Source organism: Macaca mulatta, chromosome 8, assembly GCF_049350105.2.
Source record: "Macaca mulatta isolate MMU2019108-1 chromosome 8, T2T-MMU8v2.0, whole genome shotgun sequence".
In the NCBI taxonomy this organism is placed as follows: Eukaryota; Metazoa; Chordata; class Mammalia; order Primates; family Cercopithecidae; genus Macaca; species Macaca mulatta.
In genome coordinates this window covers 51,248,603-51,262,787 of record NC_133413.1, presented here as the reverse complement: position 1 = coordinate 51,262,787, position 14,185 = coordinate 51,248,603, and positions in this window count along the sequence as shown.

Below are 14,185 nucleotides of genomic sequence, written 5' to 3'. Positions count from 1 at the left end.
GGATCCGAAATATCTGTTCTCAGATTCCACAGAAATAAGGCTAGCAAAGAGATCCACGAAATACAGATGTAACTCTGTGTGATGAATGAACAGAACACTAAGCAGTTTCTCAGAAAGCTTCTTTCCAGATTTCATCTGAGGATATTTCCTTTTTCACCATAGCCCTCTACGGGCTTCCAAATATCACTTTGCCAATTCCACAAGAACTGTCTTAGCGAAAGGCTTCTTGAGGGGAAAGCTGTAACTCTGTGAGATGATTTCACAGAACACAAAGAAGTTTCTCAGAAAGCTTCTTTCTCTTTGTTATCAGAGGATATTTCCTATGGCCCTATAGTCTTCAAAGGGATCCGAAATATCTGTTCTCAGATTCCACAGAAATAAGGCTAGCAAAGAGATCCACGAAATACAGATGTAACTCTGTGAGTGGAAGTCACACATCACAGAGCAGTTTCTCAGAAAGCTTCTTTCCAGATTTCATCTGAGGATATTTCCTTTTTCACCATAGCCCTCTACGGGCTTCCAAATATTACTTTGCCAATTCCACAAGAACTGTCTTAGCGAAAGGCTTCTTGAGGGGAAAGCTGTAACTCTGTGTGATGATTTCACAGAACACAAAGAAGTTTCTCAGAAAGCTTCTTTCTCTTTGTTATCGGATGATATTTCCTTTGGCCATATAGTCTTCAAAGGGATCCGAAATATCTGTTCTCAGATTCCACAGAAATAAGGCTAGCAAAGAGATCCACGAAATACAGATGTAACTCTGTGAGATGAATGAACAGAACACTAAGCAGTTTCTCAGAAAGCTTCTTTCCAGATTTCATCTGAGGATATTTCCTTTTTCACCATAGCCCTCTATGGGCTTCCAAATATCACTTTGCCAATTCCACAAGAACTGTCTTAGCGAAAGGCTTCTTGAGGGGAAAGCTGTAACTCTGTGAGATGATTTCACAGAACACAAAGAAGTTTCTCAGAAAGCTTCTTTCTCTTTATTATCGGAGGATATTTCCTTTGGCCCTATAGTCTTCAAAGGGATCCGAAATATCTGTTCTCAGATTCCACAGAAATAAGGCTAGCAAAGAGATCCACGAAACACAGATGTAACTCTGTGAGATGAATGAACAGAACACTAAGCAGTTTCTCAGAAAGCTTCTTTCCAGATTTCATCTGAGGATATTTCCTTTTTCACCATAGCCCTCTATGGGCTTCCAAATATCACTTTGCCAATTCCACAAGAACTGTCTTAGCGAAAGGCTTCTTGAGGGGAAAGCTGTAACTCTGTGAGATGATTTCACAGAACACAAACAAGTTTCTCAGAAAGCTTCTTTCTCTTTGTTATCGCAGGATATTTCCTTTGGCCCTATAGTCTTCAAAGGGATCCGAAATATCTGTTCTCAGATTCCACAGAAATAAGGCTAGCAAAGAGATCCACGAAATTCAGATGTAACTCTGTGAGGGGAAGTCACACATCACAGAGCAGTTTCTCAGAAAGCTTCTTTCCAGATTTCATCTGAGGATATTTCCTTTTTCACCATAGCCCTCTATGGGCTTCCAAATATCACTTTGCCAATTCCACAAGAACTGTCTTAGCTAAAGGCTTCTGGAGGGGAAAGCTGTAACTCTGTGAGATGATTTCACAGAACACAAAGAAGTTTCTCAGAAAGCTTCTTTCTCTTTGTTATCGGAGGATATTTCCTTTGGCCCTATAGTCTTCAAAGGGATCCGAAATATCTGTTCTCAGAATCCTCAGAAATAAGGCTAGCAAAGAGATCCACGAAATACAGATGTAACTCTGTGAGATGAATGAACAGAACACTAAGCAGTTTCTCAGAAAGCTTCTTTCCAGATTTCATCTGAGGATATTTCTTTTTTCACCATAGTCCTCTAAGGGCTTCCAAATATCACTTTGCCAATTCCACAAGAACTGTCTTAGCGAAAGGCTTCTTGAGGGGAAAGCTGTAACTCTGTGAGATGATTTCACAGAACACAAAGAAGTTTCTCAGAAAGCTTCTTTCTCTTTGTTATCGCAGGATATTTCCTTTGGCCCTATAGTCTTCAAAGGGATCCGAAATATCTGTTCTCAGATTCCACAGAAATAAGGCTAGCAAAGAGATCTACGAAATACAGATGTAACTCTGTGAGTGGAAGTCACACATCATAGAGCAGTTTCTCAGAAAGCTTCTTTCCAGATTTCATCTGAGGATATTTCCTTTTTCACCATAGCCCTCTATGGGCTTCCAAATATCACTTTGCCAATTCCACAAGAACTGTCTTAGTTAAAGGCTTCTTGAGGGGAAAGCTGTAACTCTGTGAGATGATTTCACAGAACACAAAGAAGTTTCTCAGAAACCTTCTTTCTCTTTTTTATCGGAGGATATTTCCTTTGGCCATATAGTCATCAAAGGGATCCGAAATATCTGTTCTCAGATTCCACAGAAATAAGGCTAGCAAAGAGATCCACGAAATACAGATGTAACTCTGTGAGATGAATGAACAGAACACTAAGCAGTTTCTCAGAAAGCTTCTTTCCAGATTTCATCTGAGGATATTTCCTTTTTCACCATAGCCCTCTATAGGCTTCCAAATATCACTTTGCCAATTCCACAAGAACTGTCTTAGCGAAAGGCTTCTTGAGGGGAAAGCTGTAACTCTGTGAGATGACGTCACAGAACACAAAGAAGTTTCTCAGAAAGCTTCTTTCTCTTTGTTATCAGAGGATATTTCCTTTGGCCCTATAGTCTTCAAAGGGATCCGAAATATCTGTTCTCAGATTCCACAGAAATAAGGCTAGCAAAGAGATCCACGAAATACAGATGTAACTCTGTGAGATGAATGAACAGAACACTAAGCAGTTTCTCAGAAAGCTTCTTTCCAGATTTCATCTGAGGATATTTCCTTTTTCACCATAGCCCTCTATGGGCTTCCAAATATTACTTTGCCAATTCCACAAGAACTGTCTTAGCGAAAGGCTTCTTGAGGGGAAAGCTGTAACTCTGTGAGATGATTTCACAGAACACAAAGAAATTTCTCAGAAAGCTTCTTTCTCTTTGTTATCGGGGGATATTTCCTTTGGCCCTATAGTCTTCAAGGGATCCGAAATATCTGTTCTCAGATTCCACAGAAATAAGGCTAGCAAAGAGATCCACGAAATACAGATGTAACTCTGTGTGATGAATGAACAGAACACTAAGCAGTTTCTCAGAAAGCTTCTTTCCAGATTTCATCTGAGGATATTTCCTTTTTCACCATAGCCCTCTACGGGCTTCCAAATATCACTTTGCCAATTCCAAAAGAACTGTCTTAGCGAAAGGCTTCTTGAGGGGAAAGCTGTAACTCTGTGAGATGATTTCACAGAACACAAAGAAGTTTCTCAGAAAGCTTCTTTCTCTTTGTTATCGGAGGATATTTCCTTTGGCCATATAGTCTTCAAAGGGATCCGAAATATCTGTTCTCAGAATCCACAGAAATAAGGCCAGCAAAGAGATCCACGAAATACAGATGTAACTCTGTGAGTGGAAGTCACACATCACAGAGCAGTTTCTCAGAAAGATTCTTTCCAGATTTCATCTGAGGATATTTCCTTTTTCACCATAGCCCTCTATGGGTTTCCAAATATCACTTTGCCAATTCCACAAGAACTGTCTTCGCGAAAGGCTTCTTGAGGGGAAAGCTGTAACTCTGTGAGATGATTTCACAGAACACAAAGAAGTTTCTCAGAAAGCTTCTCTCTCTTTGTAATCGGAGGATATTTCCTTTGGCCCTATAGTCTTCATAGGGATCCGAAATATCTGTTCTCAGATTCCACAGAAATAAGGCTAGCAAAGAGATCCACGAAATACAGATGTAACTCTGTGAGATGAATGAACAGAACACTAAGCAGTTTCTCAGAAAGCTTCTTTCCAGATTTCATCTGAGGATATTTCCTTTTTCACCATAACCCTCTAAGGGCTTCCAAATATCACTTTGCCAATTCCACAAGAACTGTCTTAGCGAAAGGCTTCTTGAGGGGAAAGCTGTAACTCTGTGAGATGATTTCACAGAACACAAAGAAGTTTCTCAGAAACCTTCTTTCTCTTTGTTATCGCAGGATATTTCCTTTGGCCCTATAGTCTTCAAAGGGATCCGAAATATCTGTTCTCAGATTCCACAGAAATAAGGCTAGCAAAGAGATCTACGAAATACAGATGTAACTCTGTGAGTGGAAGTCACACATCACAGAGCAGTTTCTCAGAAAGCTTCTTTCCAGATTTCATCTGAGGATATTTCCTTTTTCACCATAGCCCTCTATGGGCTTCCAAATATTACTTTGCCAATTCCACAAGAACTGTCTTAGCGAAAGGCTTCTTGAGGGGAAAGCTGTAACTCTGTGAGATGATTTCACAGAACACAAAGAAGTTTCTCAGAAAGCTTCTTTCTCTTTGTTATCGGGGTTTATTTCCTTTGGCCCTATAGTCTTCAAAGGGATCCGAAATATCTGTTCTCAGATTCCACAGAAATAAGGCTAGCAAAGAGATCCACGAAATACAGATGTAACTCTGTGTGATGAATGAACAGAACACTAAGCAGTTTCTCAGAAAGCTTCTTTCCAGATTTCATCTGAGGATATTTCCTTTTTCACCATTGCCCTCTATGGGCTTCCAAATATCACTTTGCCAATTCCACAAGAACTGTCTTACCGAAAGGCTTCTTGAGGGGAAAGCTCTAACTCTGTGAGATGATTTCACAGAACACAAAGAAGTTTCTCAGAAAGCTTCTTTCTCTTTGTTATCGTAGGATATTTCCTTTGGCCCTATAGTCTTCAAAGGGATCCGAAATATCTGTTCTCAGATTCCACAGAAATAAGGCTAGCAAAGAGATCCACGAAACACAGATGTAATTCTATGAGATGAATGAACAGAACACTAAGCAGTTTCTCAGAAAGCTTCTTTCCAGATTTCATCTGAGGATATTTCCTTTTTCACCATAGCCCTCTACGGGCTTCCAAATATCACTTTGCCAATTCCACAAGAACTGTCTTGGCGAAAGGCTTCTTGAGGGGAAAGCTGTAACTCTGTGAGATGATTTCACAGAACACAAAGAAGTTTCTCAGAACGCTTCTTTCTCTTTGTTATCAGAGGATATTTCCTTTGGCCCTATAGTCTTCAAAGGGATCCGAAATATCTGTTCTCAGATTCCACAGAAATAAGGCTAGCAAAGAGATCCACGAAATACAGATGTAACTCTGTGAGTGGAAGTCACACATCGCAGAGCAGTTTCTCAGAAAGCTTCTTTCCAGATTTCATCTGAGGATATTTCCTTTTTCACCATAGCCCTCTATGGGCTTCCAAATATCACTTTGCCAATTCCACAAGAACTGTCTTAGCGAAAGGCTTCTTGAGGGGAAAGCTGTAACTCTGTGAGATGATTTCACAGAACACAAAGAAGTTTCTCAGAAAGCTTCTTTCTCTTTGTTATCGGATGATATTTCCTTTGGCCATATAGTCTTCAAAGGGATCCGAAATATCTGTTCTCAGATTCCACAGAAATAAGGCTAGCAAAGAGATCCACGAAACACAGATGTAACTCTGTGAGATGAATGAACAGAACACTAAGCAGTTTCTCAGAAAGCTTCTTTCCAGATTTCATCTGAGGATATTTCCTTTTTCACCATAGCCCTCTATGGGCTTCCAAATATCACTTTGCCAATTCCACAAGAACTGTCTTAGCGAAAGGCTTCTTGAGGGGAAAGCTGTAACTCTGTGAGATGATTTCACAGAACACAAAGAAGTTTCTCAGAAAGCTTCTTTCTCTTTGTTATCGCAGGATATTTCCTTGGGCCCTATAGCCTTCAAAGGGATCCGAAATATCTGTTCTCAGATTCCACAGAAATAAGGCTAGCAAAGAGATCCACGAAATACAGATGTAACTCTGTGAGATGAATGAACAGAACACTAAGCAGTTTCTCAGAAAGCTTCTTTCCAGATTTCATATGAGGATATTTCCTTTTTCACCATAGCCCTCTAAGGGCTTCCAAATATCACTTTGCCAATTCCACAAGAACTGTCTTAGCGAAAGGCTTCTTGAGGGGAAAGCTGTAACTCTGTGAGATGATTTCACAGAACACAAAGAAGTTTCTCAGAAAGCTTCTTTCTCTTTGTTATCGAAGGATACTTCCTTTGGCCGTATAGTCTTCAAAGGGATCCGAAATATCTGTTCTCAGATTCCACAGAAATAAGGCTAGCAAAGAGATCCACGAAACACAGATGTAACTCTGTGAGATGAATGAACAGAACACTAAGCAGTTTCTCAGAAAGCTTCTTTCCAGATTTCATCTGAGGATATTTCCTTTTTCACCATAGCCCTCTACGGGCTTCCAAATATCACTTTGCCAATTCCACAAGAACTGTCTTGGCGAAAGGCTTCTTGAGGGGAAAGCTGTAACTCTGTGAGATGATTTCACAGAACACAAAGAAGTTTCTCAGAACGCTTCTTTCTCTTTGTTATCAGAGGATATTTCCTTTGGCCCTATAGTCTTCAAAGGGATCCGAAATATCTGTTCTCAGATTCCACAGAAATAAGGCTAGCAAAGAGATCCACGAAATACAGATGTAACTCTGTGAGTGGAAGTCACACATCGCAGAGCAGTTTCTCAGAAAGCTTCTTTCCAGATTTCATCTGAGGATATTTCCTTTTTCACCATAGCCCTCTATGGGCTTCCAAATATCACTTTGCCAATTCCACAAGAACTGTCTTAGCGAAAGGCTTCTTGAGGGGAAAGCTGTAACTCTGTGAGATGATTTCACAGAACACAAAGAAGTTTCTCAGAAAGCTTCTTTCTCTTTGTTATCGGATGATATTTCCTTTGGCCATATAGTCTTCAAAGGGATCCGAAATATCTGTTCTCAGATTCCACAGAAATAAGGCTAGCAAAGAGATCCACGAAACACAGATGTAACTCTGTGAGATGAATGAGCAGAACACTAAGCAGTTTCTCAGAAAGCTTCTTTCCAGATTTCATCTGAGGATATTTCCTTTTTCACCATAGCCCTCTATGGGCTTCCAAATATCACTTTGCCAATTCCACAAGAACTGTCTTAGCGAAAGGCTTCTTGAGGGGAAAGCTGTAACTCTGTGAGATGATTTCACAGAACACAAAGAAGTTTCTCAGAAAGCTTCTTTCTCTTTGTTATCGCAGGATATTTCCTTGGGCCCTATAGCCTTCAAAGGGATCCGAAATATCTGTTCTCAGATTCCACAGAAATAAGGCTAGCAAAGAGATCCACGAAATACAGATGTAACTCTGTGAGATGAATGAACAGAACACTAAGCAGTTTCTCAGAAAGCTTCTTTCCAGATTTCATATGAGGATATTTCCTTTTTCACCATAGCCCTCTATGGGCTTCCAAATATCACTTTGCCAATTCCACAAGAACTGTCTTAGCGAAAGGCTTCTTGAGGGGAAAGCTGTAACTCTGTGAGATGATTTCACAGAACACAAAGAAGTTTCTCAGAAAGCTTCTTTCTCTTTGTTATCGAAGGATACTTCCTTTGGCCGTATAGTCTTCAAAGGGATCCGAAATATCTGTTCTCAGATTCCACAGAAATAAGGCTAGCAAAGAGATCCACGAAACACAGATGTAACTCTGTGAGATGAATGAACAGAACACTAAGCAGTTTCTCAGAAAGCTTCTTTCCAGATTTCATCTGAGGATATTTCCTTTTTCACCATAGCCCTCTATGGGCTTCCAAATATCACTTTGCCAATTCCACAAGAACTGTCTTAGCGAAAGGCTTCTTGAGGGGAAAGCTGTAACTCTGTGAGATGATTTCACAGAACACAAAGAAGTTTCTCAGAAAGCTTCTTTCTCTTTGTTATCAGAGGATATTTCCTATGGCCCTATAGTCTTCAAAGGGATCCGAAATATCTGTTCTCAGATTCCACAGAAATAAGGCTAGCAAAGAGATCCACGAAATACAGATGTAACTCTGTGAGTGGAAGTCACACATCACAGAGCAGTTTCTCAGAAAGCTTCTTTCCAGATTTCATCTGAGGATATTTCCTTTTTCACCATAGCCCTCTATGGGCTTCCAAATATTACTTTGCCAATTCCACAAGAACTGTCTTAGCGAAAGGCTTCTTGAGGGGAAAGCTGTAACTCTGTGTGATGATTTCACAGAACACAAAGAAGTTTCTCAGAAAGCTTCTTTCTCTTTGTTATCGGATGATATTTCCTTTGGCCATATAGTCTTCAAAGGGATCCGAAATATCTGTTCTCAGATTCCACAGAAATAAGGCTAGCAAAGAGATCCACGAAATACAGATGTAACTCTGTGAGATGAATGAACAGAACACTAAGCAGTTTCTCAGAAAGCTTCTTTCCAGATTTCATCTGAGGATATTTCCTTTTTCACCATAGCCCTCTATGGGCTTCCAAATATCACTTTGCCAATTCCACAAGAACTGTCTTAGCGAAAGGCTTCTTGAGGGGAAAGCTGTAACTCTGTGAGATGATTTCACAGAACACAAAGAAGTTTCTCAGAAAGCTTCTTTCTCTTTGTTATCGGAGGATATTTCCTTTGGCCCTATAGTCTTCAAAGGGATCCGAAATATCTGTTCTCAGATTCCACAGAAATAAGGCTAGCAAAGAGATCCACGAAACACAGATGTAACTCTGTGAGATGAATGAACAGAACACTAAGCAGTTTCTCAGAAAGCTTCTTTCCAGATTTCATCTGAGGATATTTCCTTTTTCACCATAGCCCTCTATGGGCTTCCAAATATCACTTTGCCAATTCCACAAGAACTGTCTTAGCGAAAGGCTTCTTGAGGGGAAAGCTGTAACTCTGTGAGATGATTTCACAGAACACAAACAAGTTTCTCAGAAAGCTTCTTTCTCTTTGTTATCGCAGGATATTTCCTTTGGCCCTATAGTCTTCAAAGGGATCCGAAATATCTGTTCTCAGATTCCACAGAAATAAGGCTAGCAAAGAGATCCACGAAATTCAGATGTAACTCTGTGAGGGGAAGTCACACATCACAGAGCAGTTTCTCAGAAAGCTTCTTTCCAGATTTCATCTGAGGATATTTCCTTTTTCACCATAGCCCTTTATGGGCTTCCAAATATCACTTTGCCAATTCCACAAGAACTGTCTTAGCGAAAGAATTCTTGAGGGGAAAGCTGTAACTCCGTGAGATGATTTCACAGAACACAAAGAAGTTTCTCAAAAAGCTTCTTTCTCTTTGTTATCGGAGGATATTTCCTTTGGCCCTGTAGTCTTCAAAGGGATCCGAAATATCTGTTCTCAGATTCCACAGAAATAAGGCTAGCAAAGAGATCCACGAAATACAGATGTAACTCTGTGAGATGAATGAACAGAACACTAAGCAGTTTCTCAGAAAGCTTCTTTCCAGATTTCATCTGAGGATATTTCCTTTTTCACCATAGCCCTCTAAGGGCTTCCAAATATCACTTTGCCAATTCCACAAGAACTGTCTTAGCGAAAGGCTTCTTGAGGGGAAAGCTGTAACTCTGTGAGATGATTTCACAGAACACAAACAAGTTTCTCAGAAAGCTTCTTTCTCTTTGTTATCGCAGGATATTTCCTTTGGCCCTATAGTCTTCAAAGGGATCCGAAATATCTGTTCTCAGATTCCACAGAAATAAGGCTAGCAAAGAGATCTACGAAATACAGATGTAACTCTGTGAGTGGAAGTCACACATCATAGAGCAGTTTCTCAGAAAGCTTCTTTCCAGATTTCATCTGAGGATATTTCCTTTTTCACCATAGCCCTCTATGGGCTTCCAAATATCACTTTGCCAATTCCACAAGAACTGTCTTAGTTAAAGGCTTCTTGAGGGAAAAGCTGTAACTCTGTGAGATGATTTCACAGAACACAAAGAAGTTTCTCAGAAACCTTCTTTCTCTTTTTTATCGGAGGATATTTCCTTTGGCCATATAGTCATCAAAGGGATCCGAAATATCTGTTCTCAGATTCCACAGAAATAAGGCTAGCAAAGAGATCCACGAAATACAGATGTAACTCTGTGAGATGAATGAACAGAACACTAAGCAGTTTCTCAGAAAGCTTCTTTCCAGATTTCATCTGAGGATATTTCCTTTTTCACCATAGCCCTCTATAGGCTTCCAAATATCACTTTGCCAATTCCACAAGAACTGTCTTAGCGAAAGGCTTCTTGAGGGGAAAGCTGTAACTCTGTGAGATGACGTCACAGAACACAAAGAAGTTTCTCAGAAAGCTTCTTTCTCTTTGTTATCAGAGGATATTTCCTTTGGCCCTATAGTCTTCAAAGGGATCCGAAATATCTGTTCTCAGATTCCACAGAAATAAGGCTAGCAAAGAGATCCACGAAATACAGATGTAACTCTGTGAGATGAATGAACAGAACACTAAGCAGTTTCTCAGAAAGCTTCTTTCCAGATTTCATCTGAGGATATTTCCTTTTTCACCATAGCCCTCTATGGGCTTCCAAATATTACTTTGCCAATTCCACAAGAACTGTCTTAGCGAAAGGCTTCTTGAGGGGAAAGCTGTAACTCTGTGAGATGATTTCACAGAACACAAAGAAATTTCTCAGAAAGCTTCTTTCTCTTTGTTATCGGGGGATATTTCCTTTGGCCCTATAGTCTTCAAGGGATCCGAAATATCTGTTCTCAGATTCCACAGAAATAAGGCTAGCAAAGAGATCCACGAAATACAGATGTAACTCTGTGTGATGAATGAACAGAACACTAAGCAGTTTCTCAGAAAGCTTCTTTCCAGATTTCATCTGAGGATATTTCCTTTTTCACCATAGCCCTCTACGGGCTTCCAAATATCACTTTGCCAATTCCACAATAACTGTCTTGGCCAAAGGCTTCTTGAGGGGAAAGCTGTAACTCTGTGAGATGATTTCACAGAACACAAAGAAGTTTCTCAGAAAGCTTCTTTCTCTTTGTTATCAGAGGATATTTCCTTTGGCCCTATAGTCTTCAAAGGGATCCGAAATATCTGTTCTCAGATTCCACAGAAATAAGGCTAGCAAAGAGATCCACGAAATACAGATGTAACTCTGTGAGTGGAAGTCACACATAGCAGAGCAGTTTCTCAGAAAGCTTCTTTCCAGATTTCATCTGAGGATATTTCCTTTTTCACCATAGCCCTCTATGGGCTTCCAAATATCACTTTGCCAATTCCACAAGAACTGTCTTCGCGAAAGGCTTCTTGAGGGGAAAACTGTAACTCTGTGAGATGATTTCACAGAACACAAAGAAGTTTCTCAGAAATCTTCTTTCTCTTTGTTATCGGATGATATTTCCTTTGGCCATATAGACTTCAAAGGGATCCGAAATATCTGTTCTCAGATTCCACAGAAATAAGGCTAGCAAAGAGATCCACGAAATACAGATGTAACTCTGTGAGATGAATGAACAGAACACTAAGCAGTTTCTCAGAAAGCTTCTTTCCAGATTTCATCTGAGGATATTTCCTTTTTCACCATAGCCCTCTATGGGCTTCCAAATATCACTTTGCCAATTCCACAAGAACTGTCTTAGCGAAAGGCTTCTTGAGGGGAAAGCTGTAACTCTGTGAGATGATTTCACAGAACACAAAGAAGTTTCTCAGAAAGCTTCTTTCTCTTTGTTATCGGAGGATATTTCCTTTGGCCATATAGTCTTCAAAGGGATCCGAAATATCTGTTCTCAGAATCCACAGAAATAAGGCCAGCAAAGAGATCCACGAAATACAGATGTAACTCTGTGAGTGGAAGTCACACATCACAGAGCAGTTTCTCAGAAAGATTCTTTCCAGATTTCATCTGAGGATATTTCCTTTTTCACCATAGCCCTCTATGGGCTTCCAAATATCACTTTGCCAATTCCACAAGAACTGTCTTCGCGAAAGGCTTCTTGAGGGGAAAGCTGTAACTCTGTGAGATGATTTCACAGAACACAAAGAAGTTTCTCAGAAAGCTTCTCTCTCTTTGTTATCGGAGGATATTTCCTTTGGCCCTATAGTCTTCATAGGGATCCGAAATATCTGTTCTCAGAATCCACAGAAATAAGGCTAGCAAAGAGATCCACGAAATACAGATGTAACTCTGTGAGATGAATGAACAGAACACTAAGCAGTTTCTCAGAAAGCTTCTTTCCAGATTTCATCTGAGGATATTTCCTTTTTCACCATAACCCTCTAAGGGCTTCCAAATATCACTTTGCCAATTCCACAAGAACTGTCTTAGCGAAAGGCTTCTTGAGGGGAAAGCTGTAACTCTGTGAGATGATTTCACAGAACACAAAGAAGTTTCTCAGAAAGCTTCTTTCTCTTTGTTATCGCAGGATATTTCCTTTGGCCCTATAGTCTTCAAAGGGATCCGAAATATCTGTTCTCAGATTCCACAGAAATAAGGCTAGCAAAGAGATCTACGAAATACAGATGTAACTCTGTGAGTGGAAGTCACACATCACAGAGCAGTTTCTCAGAAAGCTTCTTTCCAGATTTCATCTGAGGATATTTCCTTTTTCACCATAGCCCTCTATGGGCTTCCAAATATTACTTTGCCAATTCCACAAGAACTGTCTTAGCGAAAGGCTTCTTGAGGGGAAAGCTGTAACTCTGTGAGATGATTTCACAGAACACAAAGAAGTTTCTCAGAAAGCTTCCTTCTCTTTGTTATCGGGGTTTATTTCCTTTGGCCCTATAGTCTTCAAAGGGATCCGAAATATCTGTTCTCAGATTCCACAGAAATAAGGCTAGCAAAGAGATCCACGAAATACAGATGTAACTCTGTGTGATGAATGAACAGAACACTAAGCAGTTTCTCAGAAAGCTTCTTTCCAGATTTCATCTGAGGATATTTCCTTTTTCACCATTGCCCTCTATGGGCTTCCAAATATCACTTTGCCAATTCCACAAGAACTGTCTTACCGAAAGGCTTCTTGAGGGGAAAGCTCTAACTCTGTGAGATGATTTCACAGAACACAAAGAAGTTTCTCAGAAAGCTTCTTTCTCTTTGTTATCGTAGGATATTTCCTTTGGCCCTATAGTCTTCAAAGGGATCCGAAATATCTGTTCTCAGATTCCACAGAAATAAGGCTAGCAAAGAGATCCACGAAACACAGATGTAATTCTATGAGATGAATGAACAGAACACTAAGCAGTTTCTCAGAAAGCTTCTTTCCAGATTTCATCTGAGGATATTTCCTTTTTCACCATAGCCCTCTACGGGCTTCCAAATTTCACTTTGCCAATTCCACAAGAACTGTCTTGGCGAAAGGCTTCTTGAGGGGAAAGCTGTAACTCTGTGAGATGATTTCACAGAACACAAAGAAGTTTCTCAGAACGCTTCTTTCTCTTTGTTATCAGAGGATATTTCCTTTGGCCCTATAGTCTTCAAAGGGATCCGAAATATCTGTTCTCAGATTCCACAGAAATAAGGCTAGCAAAGAGATCCACGAAATACAGATGTAACTCTGTGAGTGGAAGTCACACATCGCAGAGCAGTTTCTCAGAAAGCTTCTTTCCAGATTTCATCTGAGGATATTTCCTTTTTCACCATAGCCCTCTATGGGCTTCCAAATATCACTTTGCCAATTCCACAAGAACTGTCTTAGCGAAAGGCTTCTTGAGGGGAAAGCTGTAACTCTGTGAGATGATTTCACAGAACACAAAGAAGTTTCTCAGAAAGCTTCTTTCTCTTTGTTATCGGATGATATTTCCTTTGGCCATATAGTCTTCAAAGGGATCCGAAATATCTGTTCTCAGATTCCACAGAAATAAGGCTAGCAAAGAGATCCACGAAACACAGATGTAACTCTGTGAGATGAATGAACAGAACACTAAGCAGTTTCTCAGAAAGCTTCTTTCCAGATTTCATCTGAGGATATTTCCTTTTTCACCATAGCCCTCTATGGGCTTCCAAATATCACTTTGCCAATTCCACAAGAACTGTCTTAGCGAAAGGCTTCTTGAGGGGAAACCTGTATCTCTGTGAGATGATTTCACAGAACACAAAGAAGTTTCTCAGAAAGCTTCTTTCTCTTTGTTATCGCAGGATATTTCCTTGGGCCCTATAGCCTTCAAAGGGATCCGAAATATCTGTTCTCAGATTCCACAGAAATAAGGCTAGCAAAGAGATCCACGAAATACAGATGTAACTCTGTGAGATGAATGAACAGAACACTAAGCAGTTTCTCAGAAAGCTTCTTT